This window comes from Prinia subflava, chromosome 1 (assembly GCF_021018805.1).
Source record: "Prinia subflava isolate CZ2003 ecotype Zambia chromosome 1, Cam_Psub_1.2, whole genome shotgun sequence".
Lineage (NCBI taxonomy): Eukaryota > Metazoa > Chordata > Aves > Passeriformes > Cisticolidae > Prinia > Prinia subflava.
Genome location: NC_086247.1, coordinates 78070650 through 78098286, shown reverse-complemented (window position 1 = coordinate 78098286; position 27637 = coordinate 78070650). Strand labels below are relative to the sequence as shown.

Below are 27637 nucleotides of genomic sequence, written 5' to 3'. Positions count from 1 at the left end.
TTCTTTTCTTTTTCTTCCCATGGTGACTGATTGCCATCTGGGGGCTGACATGAGCCCACCATGCTAATTTCACTTATTCTACCCATTAACTGCTATTGTCTCCAGGGTCAGAGACAAATGTATGAATCCACTTTATCTCTCAGCTTACAGAACATCTCATACAGTGAGCCTTGTATTACGAAATGGCTACATCAGCCTCTAATTACTCAGCTCTACCCTGCGTTGAATGCTGGTGCACCTTGCGAAGCAGCACGCAAAAGCGCATTTGTTTAAGTCCTCAGACGGTTAACATTGTGCATAACCTCCTCACAAATTACAGCCTCAGCTGCAGCACATCCATTAGTCTGGAAGAATGAAGATTCCCAAGCGGCCCTGGTGCCTTTCCCAATTCCCCCGCGACCCACCAATCCTCTGAGCGCTCTCCCCGCGTGTGGGGAGTGTTCCCTGCTAATCAGGTCAATGATCATCTCACGGCTCAGGGGACATGACAGGAGCCTATCACAGCAGCTACAGGATCCTCCAGACCCGAGCACGCTTGCTGAGAATCTCGTGTTAAGAAACATTGCTTTGGTGCCTCTTCTCTCACTCCCTGCGAGCCTCTGAGGATTTCAGCTGATCTCTCTCTCTCTCTCCTCTAGACAGTGAGGAGTTCACGGAAAAAAAGGCAGAGCAGCATGCGGCTACCCGGAGGGTGTTGATTGAAACTTAGATTCTCCCCGATCCCTGTTGATTGGACTGATGCTCCAGCATTACCAGAGAAAAGATTTCAATTAAGGTAAGTGCTGCTTTATCTGGCTGCCTGCATCGTGCCGAATTTCTGCATGGAAAGTTCGAACTGAGCGGAGTGCCAGCCTGCACTGCAGCAAGGGAGCCCGCGCCGCGGGAGCGGGCGGGGGCAGGACCCCGTGTCCCAGCCCCGAACGCCGCTCCGGAGGGATTCGAGTTTGAAGCAGCATCTTATGAATGCCTGCAGTTTTCTCCGTCCGATTCTGTGATTTTCTGAAGCTTGAAAAAAACCCAAAAAAACCCACCCCAACCACCCCCCCCAAAAACCAACAACAAACAAACAAACAAACAAACAAAAACCCCACCAAAAAAACCTACCAACAAATAATAATAATAAGAAAAAATATTGGAATCATGCAGGAGGAAAGGCAAGTACACTTTTCCTCCTTGTGTACGTATTTGAGGGAGCACAGCAGCTGGAAAGCAAAAGTACATTATGGTAAAACATAATCCTGAATAAGGAGCATCATTCCTTCACCAGCAGGAGCTCGTAGATGCAGAGCTTCAGAGTCCCGTGGCATTTAAATGAGACAGTAAGGGATTCTTTAATTGTGAGTCAAGAATATGCATGCAGCTTTCCAGGCTACCCTCAGACTGAAGACTGTGACTGGCTTGTGGAAGGAATGTTGTGCTCTCAGGCTGGTAGGATTTGGATAGTTGCTTTCACAGGATTAGCATTTCTTGTGTGTGTGTGTGGGGGGAAAGGGTGAGTTAGGGTGCTGTTTCAATACAAGTGGCCAGAAAATTAATTGATTGCTATGGGGTGAGAGTAGAGTTTGACTGGAGAGAGAGAGAGAGAGAGGTTGCATTTTTTTATGGGCTGATAGAAAGTGAGACATTTCAAAAGAAATAGACTGATGCTTGAAGATCTTTATCTGTAAGAAAAAAAGACAGTAGATGAGGGAGGCTGTCTTGAAAGATTAAATGAGAAATAGGAAAATGTCAGACATTTTTACACAGCCTGGAGTTAGCTAGCCTTGCACCTATGGTCTATCCACCCTGAAATGCCTAAAGTGAACTGACTTGGATAGTCTCAGTCATGTCCATGCTTGATAGCTGTGCTATCAGGGGATGTAATTAAGGACCTTGTAAAGAGACCAAACTTTTTAATACTGTAAGGGATGAAATTAAGATCTGTTGTATTGAAAATGTCAGTTCTCTCTGTTGCCCTTAAAAGTTAATACATTTTGTTTAGAACTCCATCATAAGAGAAAGAAAACATTATTGGAAAGTTAAGTGATTTCAGATCTTGGTAACTTTGACAGATGTAAAACTTCTAGGCAGTTTGCAAAAGCGTGAATTAATTGCACTGCCAGTTTTCAGGCAACACTGTTTATTGACATTAAATATCTCTATTCTTGGTTATCATTTATTGCTGGAAATACAATTCACAGCATTATAACCTGCATTAAAAACTCAGCTAATCAATATGGACATGTGCCTCTCAAGCCTCTGCCCTGCTCCACTCCTCCTCTCCTCACCACCTGCCCCCCCCCCCACCCTTGCTCCCAAAAGAAAAGAAAAATAAAAAAGAAAAGAAAGGATTCGGGCAAATGTTGGTTACCTGTAGGTTACTTACTCCATTAGCCTTTTCAGTGAAAAATACCAAGTTGTCTTTCTTGCAAAAATATTAACATAGGGGGAAGATACCAGAGGTTTTAAGGGGGTGTTCGACGAATACTGACAGTTTTACATGTCTATCTCTATATTCTCCTTCTTGAAAATTATTTTGGAAAGTAATTTTTTTTTTATAATGGTGGCTCAATATGTCCACTGTTTTCTAGGAAAGGACGCTGCTTTTGGAAGTAGTTACATGCACTGATCCTCATTTTGGTGTAGCATATGGCTCACTTCATTTTTCATGTTATATTTATATGACATTTAATAAGTGCCTGGGTGCTTCTTCCATCCAGAGATGCAAGTCTTGACCAGGGTAGAAGTATTTCAATGCACATATAAGAAGGCATTGTACATGTCTACTTTTTTTCTTTCCCAACTGATCAATGTTTCTTCAGTATAGTATTCTTTCATATACATCACAGTATTCATTATTAAAAAAAATCAAAATACAATAACTTAATGCACTGCAAGGAAAAAAGTCAAGTGTAAAACAGTTGCAGTTGGTGACAGACATCCAGGTCACATACAAATAGCAAGAAGTTCTGTTCCGGTCTTTCACAAGGTCTAACAACAAACATTGTTTGACATGATGGCTTTGTTCTCCTTTTGTTTCACAAAGCTGTTGCTGTAAGTAAAAAAATAAATACATCACACTTTCATGGCAATGTGTCTGTGAGTTTCTAAACAAGCCTTACAAATCCATCTCTATTATTATTTTACAAGATCACATGTTCTATTTCCTTGTAAGTGAAGAGTGCTTACTTTCAGAGTGCCAGCCTCAGAGGTTTTATGACATGAGAGATTACCTAACACAAGGAAATGCTTGCTTTTCTCACATTTTTATAAAAAAGGACAATAATTCTATTAATTCTGTAATTATTTCCTGGTCTGTGTTGTGAGCCTCTTCATGCATAGTTATGATCCTAAAAGTGACCTCAGCAATATGGGAAATAACATTCCTCTCATTAAATAAATAAATTGGGGCATCTGACTTACTGGAGCTTTTCAGACTTCTTAAACACAGGCAGACAGATTACACAGGAAGGCAGTATAGCCTAGTTCCCTCTCTTCAAGTTTTTTTTTGTTTGTTTGTTTTGTTTTTTACTCTAAGGCTGTATCAAATACTATTAAATATATCACTATATGCACTGTTCAACTTTACTTCAGATATTTCAAGTTCTTGGACTGAGGTCCAAGCTAATTTTTTTTTGTCTCAAGGTATATCTCCTTATTACTAGCGGCAGAGTACAATTACTATCTGGCCCAACTCTGTTGCAAATTAGTGTTTGGTTCTAATGTTTTAATGTTTTACAAGCTTTCTAGAGAGATTAATTTAAAAGAGGTTTGGAAATGGGTAAAGAAAAGAATGGGTATGAAAACTGTCATGAAACCTACCACAGACCAGTGAGGAACAGTCCCACTAAAAGAGATAGTGATGTGTGAAAGAGGAAACAACTGTTAGTGACTGTAGTGCATAATCCAGATAATGTAAAAGATAGAGATATATTATCCTAAATGATATATAATTTCAAGAGTATGGGGTGACATTGAGATAGAACAAGCTTCAGGGTTAATGAGTTTCCACAGTTTTCCTTTTGAAGATATAGAAGGAAATTGCTTTACCTGAAAAGGAGGCTTTTTAACCCTGTGTTATTAATATATTATGGGTTGAGGAACAAACATCAGCTTTCCTAGCAAGACTATTGTGTCCCATGAGACTTTTGTTATCTCTCTTTCATTTGTGGTTTTCATAATTTATTTCCTGGACACTTATTTTTCAACTCAGGGTAGCACCTTCCTCTTTGTATAGTCTCATTTTCTTCCTAATGATATATATTTATCTTCATTCTTTTCCTCTTAGCATTTCCTAGTTCTTTCCTTTTCTTCACCTACCATGATTCTCTTCCTTCCTTTGATGCTGCAGGGCCATCCCTTTTCACACTTGGCCCATCTCTGTAAATTTTTCATTTTTAATTTAAACAAAAACACCACTGAAGATGGTCCAATGCTCACAAGAATGGGGCATGTGCTCCAACAACTCTACCATCTCTTGATCCCCTTTTTCTCTAGTTTTTAATTGTTTTTCATTGTACAATCTTTGTGTCTTCATATCTCACTGTAAATAAGTAGCTAGTGCAGTAAGATGTGGTTCTGCTTCCAGCTTTGGTGTCCATGTGTGTATCTAGACTGCAGAAATCACCTGCTCTTCACTGGTTCATGGAAACAGACTGCAAGGTTTAAGTCATCTGCCTCAGGATGACATTGTTTTTGCAAAAGCATATATTGCAGTTAAAAACAAGCAGAGATTGCAATGTGTATATTATGCTTTTAAATGATTAAGCTTTGAGTGTATTTTCAGGAGTTGCTATTTTCAAGCCACTGTGAAAGCTGCACCTCCTGAATTACTTCTCAGACTCTAATAAGTTGATGTAAAGGCTAATCTAGTCTTTGCCACTATTTTTCCTGGCTTCATTTTTTGTTGTGGCTTGTTATAGATAACATGGCATGTTAAAGAATGACTTTCAAGCACTATCTTCTTTTGTATTAACAGAACCTTTCACAAAGGCCCAGTTGTTTTGTAGAGGTGCAACTCATTGAAGGCGCTAGGATTGGCATATGTCACTGAATATTTGTTCATGTAGTAATTTAGCAGGAAAGCTTTGAGGATACAAAGGGAGGGACAAAGCTTCAGTCTGTTCTCTTGTTGAACCTTCAAGCCTGGTGGTTTGAGCGGGGAAAAAAATTCCCAGGTAGAAAAATTCTACATCAAAATGAAATACAAACCTACCTTGCCATATTGATTACTGGAGTTTGTGTTTAGCAGAGGTCAAAACCACAGAATTTACAATACTAATACTGCAATGGATTGTTTAAAGATTCTTTTCTTCTCCCCACCAGTTGGGAATTAAGAGAGTTCACATCATGAGACCTGGTCAGATTACTTTAGGAGAAGCTGTGGTTCAGTTTCTGTCAACTGTGTCACTTCAGGTCTGAGGATGAAGAGTCTTCCTCTAAAGATCAGGCTCACTGATGTACACCAGACAGTTCTGAGCTGGAGGATCACCTTTCTGCTGCAGATGCCTGAGCTGTTAATATTTTTTTTAAGCAATGACTGCATTGGTTGGGATATGTATAGTGTAAGCTTTGTTTACTACCCTCTGTTGCAGCAGAATGGGATTTGAGGTCTGTGCGTTCTGAAGTCCATCTCTGTACTGTTGTACTGAATGGCCCAGACCGGGAACCACGGCTCAGATGTAAACCTTTTTGGAGATATTGATAAGAAAAGTAGAGGTCTGTGATTAAAAATAAGAAGTTTAAAAGTTGTATATTTGGGTACTAGAATTATGTGATCTGACAACTATCAGAGTACAGTATATCTGGAACAGACTCCAAAACTGATAAATACTCAGTTAAATGACTTGAATGAATAGTTTTTGTTTCCACATTTAGGCCAGATTTATTATTCTTTTCATGCATGCATTTACTCACTGACTGCAATAACACTTTGTCCAGCACACTAAATACACTTACAAACACCATGGTGACTGACTTGATTAGTAAAATGCTTGAAACAACCTTTTTTTTCCCACTGAAGGTAAATAAGTATGCAAACCCATTCCTTTTTCAGAAAACAGACAAGACTTTTGACCTTTCCTGATCAACAATGTACTCTTGCACTGATCCCATAATCCAGCTTTTTGAACTGGGTCATTTAACCTAGAGTCTATAAGCATTAGGTGGGTTCCTGGCTGCTGTTTTCTGAAGGCTGCCAGTAGGTGCCAAGTGTAATTGTAAATGGAGACACACATTTGCTAAACACTTATTTGTGGCCATTTTTTAATTTCACAAAAATTTGGGTTTATTTGTGTAGTTCAAACACTATCCACAGGACTTGGTTTGAACCGGAAACCTAGATTCTCACTTCCTTTCCTTTTCCATTTCCCTTTTTGTTATGTTTGTTCTGCAGTCCCCTTGGACCATTTATATAGTTAGTTAGTTAGTTAGTTAGTTATACTGCAGTATTTCTGTACATGGAGTTGAGGTGACAGTTTAAGCAGCTCTCTTAAAAGCCAGTATGAAGATTACAAAGTACATTTCTTAAGAACCTCCTTGGCATTCTATCCTCAGGCATACTGGCTATGTATGTGTATTACATGCTTTCATATATCTGTTTTTTACTAAGTTTAATGCATAATCTAAAAACAAATCAAAAAGACCCCATTCCATGGTTCATTTTTGATGTTTAAGAAAATACAGCAAATAAAAACAATATTGTTCAACGGAAAATTTAATTACAGATTTCTAAGAATACTTGTAACATGCAGAAAAGCTAGAAACAAGTATTTCCTTACTAGATTTTCATTCCCTTGAACAGCCTGAGCAGAATTTTACTCAATACTTCTTCTAGGAATTTGATGATGAAGCCATTCTGCCAAATCTGAGTTAATTCAAATTTATTGCAACAAGCTTTCTATAAAAACTCTTCTAGCTCAAGTTATATTTCATTCATTAAACTGGAGTAATAATTATATAACAAAATGAAAAGCCATTGCCTTTCCATTTAAGAGACTTGCATGTTTGCTTGTTAAGTGTCTCTTCAATTCTCTCTAAAATATTAATAGTATTCATGGTACTTGGTTGCCATAATTTTAAATATGTAACTACATCTCTTAAAAAAGCTTTCATTTACTGTCACAAGGAGCACTTTTTATTTCTTTACTACATAAATACCAATAATTTTGGGCATAAGTTCACATATGCAGTGTAGATCTATCTCACTGTAACTCCAAATAGATGTCACAGAAGTCCTGATTTACACTATTATAAGAAAAGGAAAAAAGAAGCCTTATGCCTTTCAATAAAGGTCCTGACTGATGAGCAGACCTCTCAGGATAGCTATGTTTCACATTTTCATGGTGAAATAGCCTGCTGTTTTTTGGGTTGTTGTTTTTTTTTTTCTTTTTAAAATCTGACCTCCTAGATAGTGACACTCTGGTTTTCTATAAACCAGAGCATTTCGTAATTTGGCCCTTCCTCCTTTGAACTGCTACTTGGAGGAGAACATGTGAAAAAAATAAAGCAAGAAAATGTGATATACCTGGCTTCTGCTTGGACAAGAGCATATGTCAGAATAAATATAGAGTGTGAGAGGTGGTGTTGAAAAGGTAAGTGCTGATAAGGAAAATACTCAAATTAATTTGCTAGTTAAAAGGCTTTTTAAAGAATATCTCTTGCCTCTGATGTTTTTGTGAGTCATTGTAAAAATTGCTATCCCATTTTTTGGTCATCACTGCATATAAATCTATAAAATTTTCAGACACCACCACTTTCTTCTGCATTTGTCCTCTTCTCTCCTCACCTCATTCTCATCCTCCTCTTTTTTATTGTTATTTGTAAACGTCCTTTGTTAATGCGCAGAATGCGTAAGCAACTATTTCAGGTGCATCAATGGACTTCAATCCCACTCTGCATTACCCATCAGATGCAGAACATAGCAATTACCTGTCACTCTTCCTCACCCTGAGAGCCAAAATTTATCTGTCAAGGACGGAGATACTATGTATGGCAGGATGGAGCAGAGTCTTCAGGGCAAGCAATTGGATGATTTTAATTGCTGAAGAGAAAAAAAACCACTAAAATCCAACAAAAAAAAAAAAGAGAAAAATACCCCCCCAAAAAAACCAAAAACAAAAACAAAATACAAACAAACAAACAAAAAAAACCCCAACCAAAAAACAACAAATAATAAACACCACTAAAAATCCACCCCAAAAATCCCCACAGGAAACATTAGAAAGTAGCCAATTTTTTTGTTTGTCTAAGTTTAGGGTATTTTTGGTCTGGTAGAAGTATTTTTCTCCAAGACTATTATTTAAAATGGATGGGTTTGTTTGTGTATTTGGTCTAATTTTTTTTTTTTTTCTGCCTGGAACTGCCTGAAGCATTATCTTCCAGCAAACAATGGGCATTTTTTTGCAAATGTTTTCTAAAGGTCACTCTTTTTTAATCAACTCACTTATTCTGTAATAATTGTATGACATTTTTTTGCCCTATTTGTGATCAAAGAGCATGACTACTTTAAATAGAAAACTCACACACTTAACTGTCTTTCTAAATGTTGCTGTTACAGTTGTGTGCATGTCTGGTAGGGGGGTGCTGGACAACAAGAATTACCATTCACTTCTCATTACCTGGTGGCTGTACAATCCCTTTTGTGGTACATGCCTAAGGATGTTAATTCAGGTAAAAATAGCAAAGTGCTATGTTTAAATTTTCTCTTCAGTGGAAGGTCTCACAACTACTTCTAAATATGTCTTCTGTCCAGTTAAGGATCAACACATTCACACACCTAGTGACAGATGATGATTTTAACTAACAGCTGAGATTTAATAAATCTAGCTTGATATAATCTCACTTGTTTGATAAAGAGCAGCTGGAGCTGATTACCATGCACCCTACTTCAGTTGTTTCTATTAGTGCAGGTTCCACCAGCCAAAACACAAGTGGATCTACCTAAAATGTTTTGAATGCAGTGTTTAGGTGCATCAGACATTTCTTTTTCTACTAGCTGTTCTTTTGATTCTCTTTGTACAAATACCACGGTTCAGACATAGTTTATTCTCATTTCAAAGCATACTTTGGGATGTTTGGGATCATTCTTTGAGTCTCTGCTTCTTTGTACTTGTATGTCTTGTGCAAAAATGATTAAGGCAATAGAGGTGTTGTGCCATCTAAAATTTTAAAACATACAAGTGCTGTAGATTATCTCTATGTGTGTTGTGCTGCTTACATGCTCATCTTGTTTTCAATTTTATTTTGAAGAAAAATGGTCTGATATTACTGATATCCATAGCTAAATTAGCCATTTTAGAAGTCATTCTTCTAAAGTTTCTGATAGGATTTTTCCCCCTCTCCAGTAAAAGTAAACAACAGTATTTGTTTAAGAAAATATCTGCTTCATATCTCTTTAGTGCTAATCTCCTCCAATAGAAATTGCCTTTCTTGCAAAGAAACAAAACTTGGGTCAAAGGGGTTTCATGGGATATGTATATATATATTTTTTAAAGTGCACTTCATAAGGCATAAATGTGATGTTTTAAATAGCCTGTCAGGAAAAAGAAGCGATTTTTAATGCAGATCTATGAAATAGATGCTCTTTAGTAGCATCAATACCCCTGAAGGCAAACATTTGAAAAGGCAGAGAGCACCATAAAACTAAGATAAATGTTTGAGTAGAAGGCAAAATGTAATACAAGTAAATAGAGAAACACTTCCTGTCAAAAAAAAGAAAATATTAGTCATCAAAATTATTGTTCTATTATTTTGTTTATTTGTAAATCTCTAATGAGGCATTGAGTTTATTTTAATATTAAGGGTTTTTTTCTCTTTATTTACTTTCAAAACATTTTTAAATCTTTATTTTTATTCTGAATATAATTAGTAATACAAATGAAGTACATATTATGTATTTTCTTTATTATGCAAAATTCTATTGCCCTGATACTGAAGCAGAACACAGCCACAGAAATGAAAACTAATTCCAAGTAATCATTTTCAGTACCACTTCATAATTCTTTATGAGAGTATAATCCCATGTATGATAGAATTTGATATTCTAAAAATGTAAAAATTCTCAAGATCTCTGTGAAACCAACTGTTATAATCATTGGCAAGAGTTTTGTAATTGGATTATTTTATACATCCCTCTTTGAAGCATTAAACTATGTTTTATGGAAGGTATTGTGAAAGGAGCACTGCTCTGGTACTATAACCCAGCCTTAATTTTAATAAAAAGGTTACCATGTTTACCAGCCTCACAACTAGAAGAAGTTTGCTCAGTACATTGCCTCATAGTTAAAAACCTACAGCAACAGAAGCATCTGGAAAACTCTAGTTTACAGAGCAGGCAAAAAATTGTTCAGAAGAGTCAGCCCGGATGGAAAATGAATTTAACCTTCTATTATTTCATCGGGAGCTGGATCAGGCTATGGCTGTGAAGTATACTGGATATGACTGATAGAATTAGAAAATCTAACTGAGCGGCTAGGTTTGATAAGCACTTATGAGAGCTTTGAAGTTTCATGAAATGTCTAAACAGAGTCTTAGAACTATTAAGTCTTGATTTCTACTGTACCTTTATGAATGGGGTTGAAGTGCCATTCAGTGCCTAGGATGTTGAGTAATAGACAAGTTCCTGCTTCAGTCATTAAACCAAAGAAGTGCCAAGTGTGGGACAGTGCAGCACCTCTGACTGGGATTAGGTGACAATGTGATTACTTGTGTGATGCCATCAAGAGTTGCTGAGCTTTTTGTCTTGAACAAATTGAAATTTCTAAGTACTTGTGGCAGGTTGACCTTGGCTGGATGCCAAGTGCCCACCAAATCACACTATTACTTCCCAGCTGGACAGTGAAGAGAAAGTAAGATTAAAAAAAAACCCACTTGTGGGTTGAGATAAGGCAGTTTACTAAAGCAAAAGTGAAAGTCTTCATGTACACAACCAAAGAAAAAGAAAATGTTTATTCTTTACTTCTTGTCAGCAAATGATGTTCAGGCCACTTTCAATGTGTTGCTCTGGAAAGCAAACATTGTAAATATCAAATGACCCCCCCTTCCTCCTCCTTTCCTTAGCTTCTATATCTGAGCTGATAGTCATATGGAATGGAATACCCCTTCAGTTAATATGGGTCACCTGGTCTGGTTGTGTCCCCCCCAGGATCTTGTCCACCCCCAGCCCCTTGATGTGTGGAATGCTGACAGACAGCGCTGATGCTGTGCCAGCGCTGCTCAGCAGCACCCAAAACTCTGGTGTGTTATCAACACCTTTCCAGCCACCAGTGCAGAGCACAGCACTGTGAGGGCTCCTGTGGGAAAATGAACTCTGGTTCAGCTAGACTCAATACTGTACTGAAATTATGGTTGTTGTCTGTCAAAATTTTTTTACATCATCATCATCATCATCATCATCATCATCATCATCATCATCATCATCATCATCATCATCATCATCATCATCATCATCCAATCTTGTTTTATCTCATTTTCCCTACCCATGTTGCCCACAAAGAGGTTTCCGTTCCCAGCTTTTGGAAAGTTCTCCATCTGCCCAACATAGAAGTCAAGAGACTGTTTCCTTTGTTCATTTATCCCAGCCCAGCAAACCAAGGGTAGTGGGTTAATATACTAACCACTGCTTTCTGGGAGTTATGTTTCCCTCCACAGGTCCTTAGCATCATTTTCCCTGCTCCTGTTCCTATGTAATGAGTCACTGTCTCAGGACCTGAGTCAGATTTTTACAAGAGATTGGCTTGTGATCACAACATGCCATAATGTCAGATACTAATCCCAGGAATTATCATAGGCATAAATAGAAACATTCTGAGTTTGGATTAAGGAATTGGTGGGGGAAGAGAGATTGAGGCTATCTGTGTTCTTGAATATGGAAGCAGTATATTTATTTTGAATAACAGTGGTAGACAGTAATTATAGCCTTTGCTCATTCTCCTGCCTCAGGGGAACTGAGCTGCTGCTGGTTTAGGGGAGGCTGAGCTGTTGCTGGCTGCTGCCGTTTAACACTTAGGGTCCTTTGAACTGGTTTGTGAACTACTTCTCATTTCTTTTTCTTGTTTCTTTGGTTTTCCTGATGAATATGTTCCTGAAATGCCATTTAAAGCAAGTTCAGATATCTGTGCAAATAATATCTTTTAAAGATCTAGAGGAGACCAGCAAACATAAATCTTGACTTCCAGAGAGTTTCTCTTCCAAAAATTCCCCCTCCTCCCCATAATTGTATGCACTTGATTAAACAGCACTTAATGCACACTTATAAATTATGATTATTATTAATATTCCTGTATAGCTATAATTTTTCTTCTCTATTGTTCTCAGTCTTACTAATGCCAAAGAATGGAAATTTAACTAGTCTTGATTTATACTATCAAGAACAAGAGAGTTCATATTGTGTGTATATGTTAGTAAATGTGTCTGAGAAAAGCAAGTGACATTTCTGTGAGCATGCACATACATGAACATCTTGGTTTTGTATGTTACTGTCAGATTGAGCGTTGTTTAAAGTTAGTGTAATACCCACAGCATGAGATATTGGCACATTTGTCTTGTCTTTACACTCTTTGTATGCCCCTCAAGCTCTGATTAGACATTACATAATGATTTTAAATTTTTGATTGTTCATTTCCTGTTATTTCTTCTCTCTAAAATCTGACGATCCACTATTCTTTCCAAGTATTACTGTTGCCATTTTCCTGCTTAAAAGACTCTTCCTTTCCCCTTGGCTATATTTCTTTGCTTAACAGTTAGCCTTCAGCACCCACTTTAGAACAGACACCAAGTCAAAGGAATAAAAGGGGGTATGTCAGATCAGCTCTTCCTAAAAGTTTTCTAAATCACACTCTATCCAAGTGTGTTCATAGACTGTTCTTAAAAATCTTTGTTCATTTTTGTATATAGTTTTTCTTCCTATGTGGCTGTTGTAAAGATATCCATATAATGGGTAAATAGAATGAAAGAAAAAACAAAACCAAAACAGTCTAATCACACACTACAAGTCTTCTAAATCAGGGTGAAACCAGCCCTTTAAAACGTCATTAATATTGTCAGCAAAATACGTTTTTATTCTCTTTAGAAGACTGATGGATCTGCAGGATCCAAAGAAATAAGACCCTTACAGAATAGTCTAAAAGAGAATGTAATGGTACAATAGAAGGATTAATTGTGAAAGTAATCATGTTAGTTTTCTAATTATTCAAATCTTAATTACAACTGTGTTGGCCCAATTAGTTCAAAACACAAGGCTAATGTTAGGGTTGGGTGGATACTCAGCATCTGTGCATAAGTAAGAAGCATCTGTTGCCAAGTGGTGGAGCGATAGAAAGCATCAACTCACCAGCTGTGAAGTCAACAAAGCTCTTAAAAACTAAATTTGAGCCAACACAATGATTTAGCACCCTTGGGAGTGTGTAGAGCTTATCACACATGTATACTTTAGCTAGTTGTTGTCACCTAGTGTGACTGAAATCTAGAGCAACTATGCATATTTCAGTCTTCCTCTGCTTTTTAAACAATGCCCTGCCTGATAGGGATCTGCAGTGGGGAATCTGACAGTGACATTTCTGCCCATCAGTGCTGCAGTGGTGTTTTGTTGTTTTGGTTTGGTTTTCCCTTGAACAATCTGGAGAACAAAATATTGCTAAGCTGCTCAGAATATGCAATGACTTAAGATTTTACAGCATTTTACAAGTATTTCATACAGACAAAGGGATAAAAAATATTGAAATATTAAGAGGAATATCTTGTTTAAAAATTGGTGCTTTTTCTTGCCTGGCACCAGTTTTGTAGGAAGATGTGGCCATATTAAATATCCTTTGTACCTTGTACTTTGTTTATTGCTATCAGTTCCAGAAAGACAGGATTTTTATGATTCTGACTGTTGATACTGATCTTAGTAATTTATAATATTGCCTACGGAGACTGAGGATATTAATACTGTTGCAAACTTTACAATGCTGTGTTTAATATTAATGCATTATTAACATTTAATGGTAACGTGTAAACTTTACTGAAAGATAATCAATTGGCAGCAAGAACAAGAGAAGAAGGTGAACATTAAAACCTTACATGGAATTATATTGAACACTAATGCATTCACTTATGACCCAGTTCTGAATGTTATGAGCCCTTTATCAGGGACTTCATTTGCATTACTTTCAAGTTTTTATTTATTCACATATCACAAAGTACAGATGGAGGAGTGTTTAGATTCATTGTAGTCTGATAATGTTGTTAATTTACATGAAATGCATAGAGTTTGGTATTCTACTGCAGTGCAATAGAAAACGAGCTCAACTTTCAATATTGCCTTCACAAGAATTTTCAATTACATTAAAATAAAATAAACTTAGTTGTAAAGTATTTCAAGCATTCTGGGTCCAGGTGTTTTTATTTGCAAATTATGAGGAGAGAAACATTTTTATTTCTTTCCTATTTGAGCCAATATCTCTTTTAAAGTATGGTTTCCTCTTTAATACAGACCCTTTTGCTTAAAAAAAAATTAATGCCTGTATGGCAATACTTGATCTATACTATTAAAGCAGCAATCTGGCTGGACTGCAAAAGCCAAGAAACTCAACCTACTTGTATAAAAATATCTTTAAATAAACACAACTACTTCTGAAGAGAAGTAATGAAGTGTAAACTTTATTGGTTTTAAACTGAGCGTGACTTGTAAACTTTGGTTACTTGGAAAGCATTTGTTAAAAACTCACAATTTAGATGTTTCAACATCTGCATAGTCACAAAACAAATTCAGCAGATTTTCACATTATACTGAAATTTGTGTATAATTGTGTGTGCAGTGATGTAATGAAACAGAAAGTAGTACTACATTACATTTAGCTCAGGTTAGCTGACTCATTTTGCTTATGATGGTGAGACTTCATCAGAAGCTCCTGGAAGATCTAATGCTGCCACCTCTATCAATGAGTCACCAGTGCCATGTGTTGGACTATAGTATTGCTGTGAATGGGAAGGAGAAGGAACATAGGGAGACATGCAACAATTAATTACATGTGCTCTAGGTCTTTGGATTTCAGCTTCCTGTTGCATTTGTGGCTCTATTTCACCTGCAACATGTTCTTTCCTTTTAAATCATATTGACAATGTAAATAGCATGTGTATACTTTAACTAAACAACTTACCAATTCAAGCGGGCCACCTCAGCTGTAAGGCATGAATTCAGAAGTGATAAAGCATGGCACTGCCTCAGTAAAATGGAATAAGAAATCATTTTGACAGAGCTTAGATCTTGGTCTGGGCTGTTGAATGGGTTTGGTTGTGGGATTTAGTATTTCCCCCCTGCTTGCCCCTTTCCTTTCAAGGCTGATGATCCTTATTTTTTGTAGAGCACATCTTACATGACAGTACAGAAAGAAATGCAACCTGGCTGGGTTAATGCTTTTGGGGTCAAAGTGGACTCCTGAATGCAAGGAAACAACATCTGAGAAATAGCGTTCACAGTCACCCCATGAAGAAAAACAGTGACTAAACATCAGATGATCAGAATGCATTTTTTTACTAGAAGCATGTTATGAAGGATTTTGAAAGCAAATATTTTAGTCTATAAGTAAAGAAAATACTCTCTCTCTTGTTTAACTCAACTGCATGGAATTAAAAGAGAGTGGAAGTGCTGTGATCATAGAATATTCTGTTTTGTCTGAAAACTGATTCTTGTTTATTTGGTCTGCAGACATCTTTAAAATAGCAAATCTAGACAATAAAAATTAGAGATAATACCTTTTTTCTTTTTCTTTCTTTTCCTATCCTATCATTTACTAATGCAGGAAACATTGCAAAAGTGAGCAGCAATGATTCTTTTGAAAAAGACTTGGCATTTGCCTATGATAAGAACAGAATTTTAAAATGTCTAATCCACAGTATTGCAGATGAGTGACTGTAGAGTGTCTGTAAGACTAGTTCATCTTTTTTGAAGCTCTCTTGGGTCCTGAAAGAAGCAAACCTATGCTCCTTTAATCACAGAGGGAGATAATGCCTCCTTTGCTGCTCTTCTGTCCTACATGTTAAAACAATGGTAAAGCATCAGTCTCACATAAACCGGGTTAGAATAACTTTATCTAACCCTCCACCCAGTACAACTTCTTGTTATGTATACATTTACATGAATATCACATTTGTGGGTAAAGCAAGTTAGAGCTTCTCTCAAAATCAAACTCCTCTGTTCAATGGATATCAACTCTTAAATTTTTCTTTGTTATAAAATACTGAATTTTACCTAAAGCTAATGAGGTACAACAGAGTAGACAGACCATTTAGCCTGACAGAATCATTTCAGTGAGATGGTATTTCCTAAAACCATTTCTGCCAAAGACAAAGCATTGCTGTCTCATAATTTAATTCTATTATATTTGAATTGTAATTTTTTGTAGGGCTTTCTTTATGAAGACCATTTGGCTGACATTAGCAGTTGCAGTTTGAAAATGCACCTTGAAACTTCATGTGGCATACAAACTCTTATCAATATATCATGTCCCAAACATACCAACTAAATTAAGTGACTTCAATGAGGTTATTCCATAATGTTATAAGTTTCGATAAGAACAGGTAATGTCAATATCTGTCTGGTAGAATCACATCAGCATTTTTCTACTACTTCAGATTGAATTGTTATGGTAAGGTAAGTGAAAGAAATTATAAAATGTCATATGCCTGGGTGTCTAGACATGCTGCTTATATCTCATCACTGAAAACTGTTCATTCTGAGGTCAATGACACATGTGCTGGGACAATTCCTTAAATAAGTTTTATCAAGTGTACTAACTTCAGAGTGACTATTTAATTTTAAATTATGCCATAAAAATGATAATCAAACTTAGATTCATTGAAACATTTGTAATATTGATTTCAGTGATACTGGATCAAGATCTGATATTCTCACTTTCAAAAAAGAAAGTAAAACCAAGGAGAAGCTGTCTTTGTAGTATGTCTTGACGACATCTCACTCCTTACTATGTTGATCAGTGTCATAATAACTTCTGTGAAGCAAGAAGTCATTAAAAAATCCTATGAATTATTGAAAATTTAAAGGTATTAGGAAACTGTTTATGACTTTCTTTGTTTATGACAATTGTCTTGTATTATTTTGCAGCTGAGTTGTTCCACTGAAAACCTTGAGACATGAGTTTACTCATGTATATACATGAAATACAGAAAGGATACAATGATAAAGACAGAGTGAAGCTTTTAGTGCAAAAGATCATCTTCCTGGGGAAAAAAAGAATATTATAACCATTGCAGAGACATATGCTTCTATTTTAATTGATGTAGACTATTTTATGTCAATTAATTTCTTTTATGTCAACTTCTACAACGTGTGATCACTAAGAAACTGGTTTTATAGTGTCCTGCATAAAAGTTCAGTAGCTGTTTAATCCTCATGCAATCTGTATTAAAATAGAGAAAGTAGTCAGAAAACAGAGTAGAAGTGAGGTGATGATTTACCCATTAGGCAAGGATGAAGACGATGTATATTGTCCTGTCTGCCATGCCCAGCAAACATTCTCTTTGTACTATTGCTTTACTGAGCTGTGTTTTTTACTTCAGACTCCTTCAGGACAGGAATAAGTTAGACATGAGATAGCATTAATCCAGTTTTACAGAGGAAGAAAATTACAGTGCTTATTCTCTCTGAGACTCATTATATTCCAGAAGACATGTGGAAGCAGGCGCTATTCTTTCCTGTACAAAAATCAAGATCAGAATATAATATGAAGGACACTGATAATCTTTTCTATACTGTTGTAACATTTAATATATTAAGTCAAGACTCTCCATCCTTTCTGTATGACTATAACTGCACTAAGTTTGATCTGAATTCATTATATGTGAAACTGTTACTGCAAGAGACCTTTCTTAACCTTTGAAGGTTAACCTTCTTAACCTTGTATAAAAATAACATACTGGACACTGGACGTCAATCTGTTTATTCTACAGTTCCTATAAACATTAATTTTTTTTCCATTTAATGTGAATGAATAGTTTATGGATACTGTAAATCAAATGGTTTATATGATGATTGTGGTAATCATTGACTATAACTATCTCTGTGTTGTTATTAATACAAGGCCTCATCATTTATAGTATGTCTTCAATTTCTAGCTTCTCCACCTAGTTGCTTAGAGTAATTTCAAAATAAATTCCAGAGAATTCCTGCTGCTAGTTCTGACTTCCCCATGCTCATAAGGATTGTTTGAATTGTAAACTGAACACAAGAACTGTACCATCAGCTGGATTTTTTTTTCTGTATATTTAGAACTAATTCAAGTCCCAGTGATGTGAACCTGAGTTTTCTTATTGACTTCCCAGTGAGGTGGATTAAGCCCTTAGGCAGTTCTTCTAACTCTGGTTCCCTAATGCCTAGTGCAGAAACTAGGAAGAACTAAAGCATATCTCAGTTATTAATCATACTCAACCAACTCAATGAGTATTAACCATACTCAACCCCAGAGCTGGAGTAACTGCAAATGTATCACTCAAGAGGCAAGAAATAGTAATTGCAGCTCATGGTACTCCCTTTCAAAGTGAAAAAGAAACAAATTCTTAAATTCCTAAAATTGGCAAATAAGCTAGCACTACTGATCCTCTATTTTTATATTACGTTCTAGAAAGAAAATCAGTGGTCACCATAACAGAGACAGTGAAGTAATCAAAGTACAAACTCATACTCCTTTATACTACTTCAAATCCTTTTCTTAATTTTAGACCCCCTAAACTTCAAATCTCATAATGTTCCCTTATTTTGATGTGACAGCATCTTGCTGTCATCCTGATACTTCCTGTCAGTAATGATGTTCTTTCTTCTCGATGAGAATGAGAGGGAAATAGATGAGTAAGGTTTTTTCATGAAATGACTCTGTATGTCACTTCCACCCTCACAGCTTAAACTTTGTCTTGCAGGTAGGGTAGTAATGCTAGTAGAGTAGCCAGGAAATCATTCCCACTTAACCACAAGAGCAGAGTTGGAAAAAAAAAAAAAAGGGAAGAGTATGGTAGTATGTTAGTTGTCGATTTTAGCAGTAAGCAAATGTGGATTTCCTTCATGCATTTGCATTTAACTTAAAAAATTCAGATCTGAATTTTTTTAAAAAGTTGAATTTTTAAATTTTTGAATTTTTAAAAAAAGTTGACATCATGGTTCCCCATTTCTTAAGGAATATAAAATAAAGGACTCTATGAAGCAACAGGCACTAGCTGCCTCTGTCAGACAATAGCAATGAAGTTTCAGTATTTTTGTGAACTATAAAGAGGTATATTTGCAGTGCAATCTGATAACAGAATTCACTCCTTATGTCACACTTAAATTTGCAAGGCCATTGCCAAAAGTGACAGCACAGAAATCTGAAGCCTATCCTATGAAAGGGATGATGATCCAATTCAGATTTAGAAAGGCAAACAAAGCAGTTATATAAGCTGGCCCCCTAATACCTCTGTAACTTTACTCAAGGCATCTGCTGTAGTCCCATGTCTTCTTCAAGAAGCATATGAAGGAACTAAAAAAACGTAATTTTTCTTTTATTCACCAGTTAAGTGTTATGCTAAGGTGAATATATTAACTGGTTTCCTACCTAATCTCAAGGGAGCAGGCAGAAGATCAGATCTACATCCCAAACTTTGATTGGAGAATTCTAGGCTCTCATAGGCAAAATGTAAGAGACAAAATTAGGTCTCACTCTTTCTGAAACATGTAGTACCAGTTGCCTGTATAGTTTTGGAACATTTCATCTGGAAGAGACTAGAAAGAAAAAGTTTTTTCCTATGTGAAAAATGCCATATAATTCCTTCCAACTGCCTTTTGGAATGGAAAATTCAGGAACTTATAGCTTTCCAGAGCTTAATGGGGAGTTTCTGTAACAGGTATCTCAAAATGAGAGAGGCAGGAAAATGAAGATTTCCAGAGATTATGTGCTGCTATGAAAAGTACGGACTACACTGCTGACCCTGCCTGAAGATAGTGTTGAGCATTTGGAGTCTAAGCAGGGTCTCTGAGACAAGCTTCAAATAGAACCCAAATTTTTAGGTTGGCCAAGTAAGTGTTCCACAATCTTCTGTTTGACTTTCCCAATTCCTGAATTTGGAAGATTTTTTTGAGGTAGAAGTCTAGCTACCTAGAAGAGCTAGCCAAGAACATACCCATGCCTTTCCAAAGCAAGACAAAATACATGAGCTTGTAAGAAAAAGTTAATTTGCATATGTACCTTAAATGAGAGGGCTTTTTTTTTTTTATTTGAGGTGTGTAAGGAAATTCAAAAAATACAGGGCTTTTTGAAATAAGTCGACACCTTTAACCAACAAAAAGATTCATGCTATTACATTTGGTTTTATGAACATTTGAATATCTATGGGTTGATGGTAATTCATCAATTCTGTAACACAATTTTAAAATTATGATTGTCAAAGGTATTATGTTCAAACAGTGATATATGTCAAGGGACAAAACATTTTCAGGTGGACAAAATATTAAGTGAAAATGTTCTTTAAAAAGGCTAACAATTACTTCATTTTAGTTTGCCTGAAATATATTGTCTGAGTTTCTTTTTGTCTTTGATTTTCATTTCGAGCTTTAAAAAACATTAAAATGTCATGGTGAGAACCATAGATTTGCGACTACTAAAGAGATTTTTTTCCAAAAATGTGAAAATGAGTAGCATGATAGCTATCAACTGGTAGGCATTAGGAAAGGATGCAAGTAGAAATTACAGAATCAGAATAATTTAGGTTGGAAAAGACCATTGTGATCATCAAGTCCAACCATAAACCTAACACTGCCCCTAAATCATGGCTCAAAGTGCTACTTCTACAAGTCTTTTAAACATCTTCAGTGATGGTGACTCCATCACTTCTCTGGGTAGACTGTTCCAGTGCTGGACAGCACTTTCCATGAAGATTTTCTTTTTCCTAATATCCAAACAAACCCTCTTCTAGTGCAACTTGAAGGCAATTCCTCTTCCTCTAACACTTGTCACTCGGAAGAAGAGACCAACCCCCTTCAGGTAGTTGTAAGGAGTGGTAAATAGTCCTCTGAGCCTCCTTTTTCCCAGGACAAACAACCACAGCTCCGTCAGCCACTCCTCACAAGGTTTGTGTTCCAAACCCTTCCCCAGCTCCGTTGCCCTTCTCTGAACATGCTCCAACAATGAGCATGTCTTGCTGTGAGGGTCCCAGAACAGAACTCAGGATTTGAGGCGTGGCCTTACCTTGCTGAGTACAGAGGGAAAATCACTGCCCTGGTCATGCTGGCCACACCATTGCTGATCCAGGCCAGGATGCCATTGGCCTTCTTGGCCACCTGGGCACAGCTGGGACATGTTCAGCTGACGGTCAACCAGCACTCCCAAGTACTTTCCTGCTGGGCAGGTTTCCAGCCCCTCTGCCCCCAGCCTGAAGTGCTGCAGGAAGTTTTTGTGACCCAAGTGCAGGACCCTGCACTTGACCTTGTTGAACCTTGTACAAGTGGCCTTGTCCCATTGATCCAGCCTGTCCAGATCCCTCTGCAGAGCACTCCAGCAGATAACACTAATGCCCAAATTGATGTCACCTGCAAATGACTGAGGGTGCACTCAATCCGCTCATCCATGTTCTCGATGTAGATATTAAACAGGACTAATCCCAAAACTGAGCCCTCAGGAATCCCAGTAGTGATCTGACCACTACCTGGGTGTAACTCCATTCACCAGCATTTTTCAAGCTCACCCAATTTTCCACGTAGCAAACTGTGGACATGTCCAAGTCCTGAGTAGCCAGTTTCTCCAGGAGAATGCTGTGGGAGAGTGTCAAAGGATTTACTAAAATCCGGGTAGAAAAGGTCCAGAGGCTTTCCCTTATCCACCAAGGGTGTTGAATTGCCATGGAAAGGAGATCTGTTTGGTCAAGGAGGGCCTGCCTTTTCTAAACCCATGCTGACTAGGCCTGAACATCTGGTTGTTCTGTACATGTTACATGATAACATTTAAGATGATCTGCTGCATTCCTTTTGGTGACACTGAAGTCATACTGACAGGTCTGTAGTTCCCCAGATCCTCCTTCCAACCCTTTTTATCACACTGGCCAAACTGCAGTCCACTAGGACCTCCCCAGTAAACCAAGACGATTTGGTTTGGTGAGCACTTCTGCCAGCTTCTTAAGTACCCTTGGGTGGATTCCAGGACTTGTGTGTGACTAAGTGGTATAGCAAGTCACTGACCATTTCCCTATGAGTTATGAGGGCTTCATTCTGCTCCCCATCCCTCTTTTCCAGCTCAAGGGACTGGGTACCTGGACAACAACCAGTCTTACCCTAAAATCTGAGGCAAAGAAATACCATTAAGTACATCAGAGATTTACTCATCTTTTGTCATTACATTTCCTCTTCCATCCAATACAAAATAGAGACTCTCTTAGTCCTCCTTTTGTTGCTGATGTACTGATACAAACATTTTTTAACTGTCTTTTTAGCAGTAGCCATATTTAAGTTCTAGGTGGGTTTTGACTCTTCTAATTTTCTCTCTGAACAACCTCACAGTAACCTTTTAGTCCTCCAGAATTGTGTACCCCTTTTCCCAAAGGTCATAAACATAGATTTTTACACATTCACATATGGTTAATCGAGAGCCATGGTAAGCTGTGGCCTGGGTCAGGAGTTTCTATCAGAAGTATGATAGGTATTGGTAACAATTAAGCTACAGTTCACTGTGAAGCTTTATTATGTTATGATGGAAGATTCTGGGTTTTTTCATTTAGTATCGACAAGTCTTTGTGTTGGTACAATAGTGTGTGTGTAACTGCTTGAATAGAAAACAAAATTAACATCTACTGGTGTACAGATTGGAAGGTAGTAATACATTAGAATTGAGAAATTGTGGATCACTAAGACTTGAAACTCTTTTCATGTAAATTTTTATTTTTCTTTTCATCAGAAGCTATTGTTTCTTTATTTCATCCATATCACCTTCAAATGAATTACCTGCAGGTTTTTTCATATCTGAAATTCCCAGAGTTATTTTCATAGTTGTTCATAAACTACTACTTCTGCTTGTTGTTGTAAGATATTTAGGTTCTTTAACCAAAAAGATTTCCAAGCCTTTTTAACATACAGCATATGGAGCTGTACAGTTTTTCAGTTCACAATTTCAGTATGAAACTGCTCTGAAAAGAGTCTGTTCTCTGTTAACAGAGAAAGAAAAGGTAGAAAAAATATTTCCTTTTCTGCCTTATGCCATCACAACATGAATCCAGTAAGTGGTGAGTAGCTTCACCTTTCTCTAAAGGCTGTTTCATAACTCTAAGCACCACATGCATGCTTTGTATCAAAGCTTTTTATTTACTGGTTTTGTCTTTTTCATCTCAAAAGTTACTGTAAAGTTAGCCTGTGAAAAATAGCTGCAAAAATCAAGACAAAATTGGCCAAAGTCGCAACTCAAAGATTGCTCTGTTTTCTAATATTTTAAAACATTTTCTATGGAAAAGAGCAGCTGGAAAATGATGTGCAGGATTTCATGCCAAATTTTGACCAAGAATTCAGACAGTTATTTTTTACCAATCTGACTGAATTTAACCTCATTTACTCAAGACCAGAATAAATCTCTGCATCCAAATGCATTGCTAGGCTGAGTGAGAAGTTGTGATTTTTTTCTGTACACTGGAGACAAGTTCCTACTTTTGTGATTTTTTTGGAGGGGCATATTAGTTACATATTAGTAATAGGTTTCTGGAAATGGTTGTAAAGGATCCAGGACAAGAAGGCTTTAACCTCTTTTTTTCCCCATTAGCATTGGGAAGTGTTCTTTTGGCTCTGTGCCTTATGGTAGCATATCTGTGACCCTCAAGTCTTTCCCAGGTTTTCTCATACCCTACTTTGCATTTCAGTAGATACTGATTTTTGCAGAGGTGCATCCAGCTACCTAAAGTCAAAATCCTAAATTTGAACTTACTTTACAAGAACACATAAAGAGGGAGGCAAGGCAAGGCAAGGCAAGGCAAGGCAAGGCAAGGCAAGGCAAGGCAAGGCAAGGCAAGGCAAGGCAAGGCAAGGCAAGGCAAGGCAGGGCAGGGCAGGGCAGGGCAGGGCAGGGCAGGGCAAGGCAAGGCAAGGCAAGGCAAGGCAAGGAATGGAACGGAATCTTTTGCATCAGGTATGAGAACTGCTCAGCCGATTCTTTCTTTTATATCTAATTGATCTACATAAGCTATGGTGATTAAGGCATCTATATAAATTGAGAGAAAAAGAAAATGAGTCTCTGCACGGGATTTATGAAAATATAATCATTAGTTTTGCCCTGATGTGAATTCTCTTTGGAGAGGCTGCAGATGTTTATGATTTATTTTTGGTGCCATGTTCTAAACTCAGTATTTTTTCTGATTAAGTTTTTGCCATCGAATTGCTTGTTAATTTTAAGATCTGCAGTTGAATTTTAATTAAAATAACTTTTTTAAACCTTTTTAATTATTTTTAATTTTTTTTCATCAAGCCATTGCACTACTTTTATTGTCTAAATATTTTGAGGCAATTATGGCTTAATTTAATTACAGAGGGATGATCACAACCATAAGTTGTATAAGAGTAGTGTAAGTAAAACAGATAAAGAGGAAAGTATAGGTAAAATTTAATGGATTATTACACACATGTATTTTTAAAAAACCTTTTTGTTAAGTCTTTGTTACAATAGGAATTTTAAGAAGTAAAGAATGAATCCTCAAAATTTTCGTAAAGATTTAGAATAAATAATTTAGTCATCAGATAAAAACCTTCTTGACAAAAGCTTTCAAAAGATATAAAAAGAAAAAGTATATTTGAAGTATTTATATGAAGTGAGAGAGCACAATCCAAACAAGTCCTTTAGAAAGGGCCATTTTTTTATTTTCAGCAGTGACGATTGGATTTCATTCACACTGCCCCCTCTACAGTAAAGTACCATCTTTTAGATTTATTCTGTAGTAAATATACTGGGGGAGGGAGTTTTACTGCTATCTTTCTCTCTTAACAGTTCTACATAATACAGGAGCACACTAGAAAGAAAATACTCAGTCCTGTGTGTAGGATTTTCAGCTTTATAGGTCCTTGATTACACACCTGATCAGCAAACATTGAAAGTTCCATTGGATGTTTCTGTCTACCTTTACTTATGCTGAACAGAATAGGAGCTTTGTTTTTATCTTTCAGTAGTACTAAATCCTCCAATAACTCAGCTAAAAGATGATGGTAACGTAATTCACCCTGTGAATTACTGAGGTACTAGAGAGATTAGGTTGTTTAATCTAGGAGCTGTTGCTGGCAGCGAAGTTTTAACTCCAATGAAATTTCATTTTGATGTGTTTTATTGGAGGTCTGTTTTAACTGCCCAGAGAACTGAAAACAATGAGATTCCTTTCACTGACTACAGAGGTAACATATAAATAAATAAAATTTGAAGATTCAGCTCAAATACCATAGTACATATCTTAGATACTAGCCCTCTAAGTTGGGAAGATTGCTGGAATGTTGTGCAGATGTGCTGAATTTGATGTGGAACACAGATTGGCCCAGAGATGAGAACAAAATAATATAAGAAATTACTTTGAGACCTTGAGGTTAATTTATTTATGCATACATTTTATTGGAGGATTATCAGAGATAGAGTTTATATAACTTTCCAAATGTGTAACATGATATTCAGCTGGGATCAGTTTAAGATTTGACAGTTTGAGTTTATTCCCAGTTAAGATAAGCTATGGAGTCTTTTTAGTAACTACACACTTCAGCTTGCTTTCCCTCTGATGTTAAAACTCATGGAAATAAGTCCTTATCTTATAAATATTACATGAATTTAGGTAGCAGCAAAATATGATTCACTTAGAAAATGCCTATAACAATCTTTTATTTTCATGGTTTTGTACATCTGTGATAAAAATAATGTGGTAATAATTTACTGAGCATCGTCTCTGATAAAAATGCTTAGATCTCCAGTTTTCTCTTCTCTATCCATTGCTTTGCAATACATTTTGAAATTAGTTAATCCAAACATATATCTCAGACACATTTCTCTTATTACTTGCTTGTAAGTTTTAATGTCAAAATCAGTATTGACTTCCAAAAACTGTTTTCGTTTGAAGAAATCAGTGGTCCAATATGTTGCCTGCCTTAAAAACATTTACTCTTTACCAAAATGAAAAAGGTACCCCAATAGTGTATCTGTCTTTCTCATCTTGCTTATTATGGTGGAATTCATATTTGGAATAAATAAGTAAGTAAAGTTGTATATATATATATATATGAGGAAAATATACTCTCTTTTCAAACCCATGTTTTATTGCCTTTAAAAAGTGGGTTTTTTGTCACATGTTCATGATTCTTTTTATAAATTTTCCTCAGACTGTATCTGAAATTGTAGATCCCTAAGTGCTTGGCAATTTATATGTACACAGCATGGACTGAATGTCTACATGTGCTTTTACACCATTTCTCTCTCTCCTCTTTCCCCACTGAGATATTGAGAGAGATGCAATATGTTAGAATGAAATAATCCAGTTTTCTGGGTGGCCCCCTTACTTTTCCATCAGTCCTACTAAAAATAGCATTTCTTGAAACTGAAGCATTGTGTATCTGTGTCAGTTGCTGGTTACATTCTTCTAGCCTCATGCCGAATTCTGTAGGAAAAGCTTTGTGTTCTTTGTAGAAATAAGGAAGGAAAAACAGAACCTGAGGATATTTTTAGAATTTTTATATCTTTTCAGTTGATTGTCTCAGACTGGCTACTTACGAGGTGTAGTACAAGGTTACACTAGGCCTTTATTTAGGATGATCTTTACAAGTTACTCATGGCTTCACACAGAATCTCATAAAGCACAACAGCTGAAACCTCTTGGAAACTAAAAGTTACATTTATCAAATAGATGGTTTGAGCACCGATAATGTGAAACCTTGAAGGAAAGATTAACAAAATTACCTAATGACAACTATGGAATATCATCTTCCAAATGGATCTGCACCAGTGGTCTTTTTTATAGGTACATTTATACAGGTGCAATTTCTTGTTCTTTACACTCATGTATATGTCTTCAATTTGGGGATATATCTTGTATTTTCTCTTTTGGGGAAAAAAACCCACCCTACTATATTTATCTTTCTGTGCATTTTTTTCATGAAACAGGCAATACCTTTACAGTTCTGTGTCTCCAAAATTAATTTGATCTCCACAAAGTGGCATTGATGAGAGTTAGGAAAATGATTACCAGTAAAAAGATGAAGCAGTACAAAGACAGTGTATTTGACGCAAGAGTTGCTTTTTGTTTTTGAGACCGAAAGTCATTTTCAAATGAGGGGTAGAATATCGTACGTTTTTCTCTGAGCAGGTCTTTGGTCTCATGTTTTATTTTAAGTTTTTGGGGGGTTTTTATGTGATGCATTTTAATAATTTTTCTTGGTGCTCGTTTTGTTTGAATAAACATGTTTACTGAGCTTATTAGGAGGTTTGCTGTCAGGTTAGGAGGTAATACAGATTTTGAAGATTCACTAGGAACATAAGTTTACTGACCTGTGTTTAATGATCAAGAGCAATGATTTATTATAACAGACCTCAATGATGGCTGTTCAGGGTTTTTTAATGGTAGAGATTCAATGCAAAATCATGCTTCTGGCATTCGACAGTCGCTCTCTGTCCTGGTGTGCTTTTGCGAGATCACTCAACATCAC

At 36.6% G+C, this 27637-nt stretch overlaps 1 protein-coding gene across 3 annotated transcripts in view; it reads left to right on the top strand.

The window, feature by feature from the left end:
* Nucleotides 1–27637, top strand: part of CDH12 (cadherin 12) — a 535924-nt gene that overhangs the window by 309991 nt on the left and 198296 nt on the right. For 2 of the 3 annotated variants that reach the window (XM_063400437.1, XM_063400419.1), the window contains one exon: nt 639–775. The gene's annotated coding sequence lies outside the window, so the exon portion shown is untranslated. Of the gene's footprint in view, nt 1–135; nt 776–27637 lie in introns of those variants that run through there. The other variant, XM_063400429.1, reaches the window with a different exon arrangement.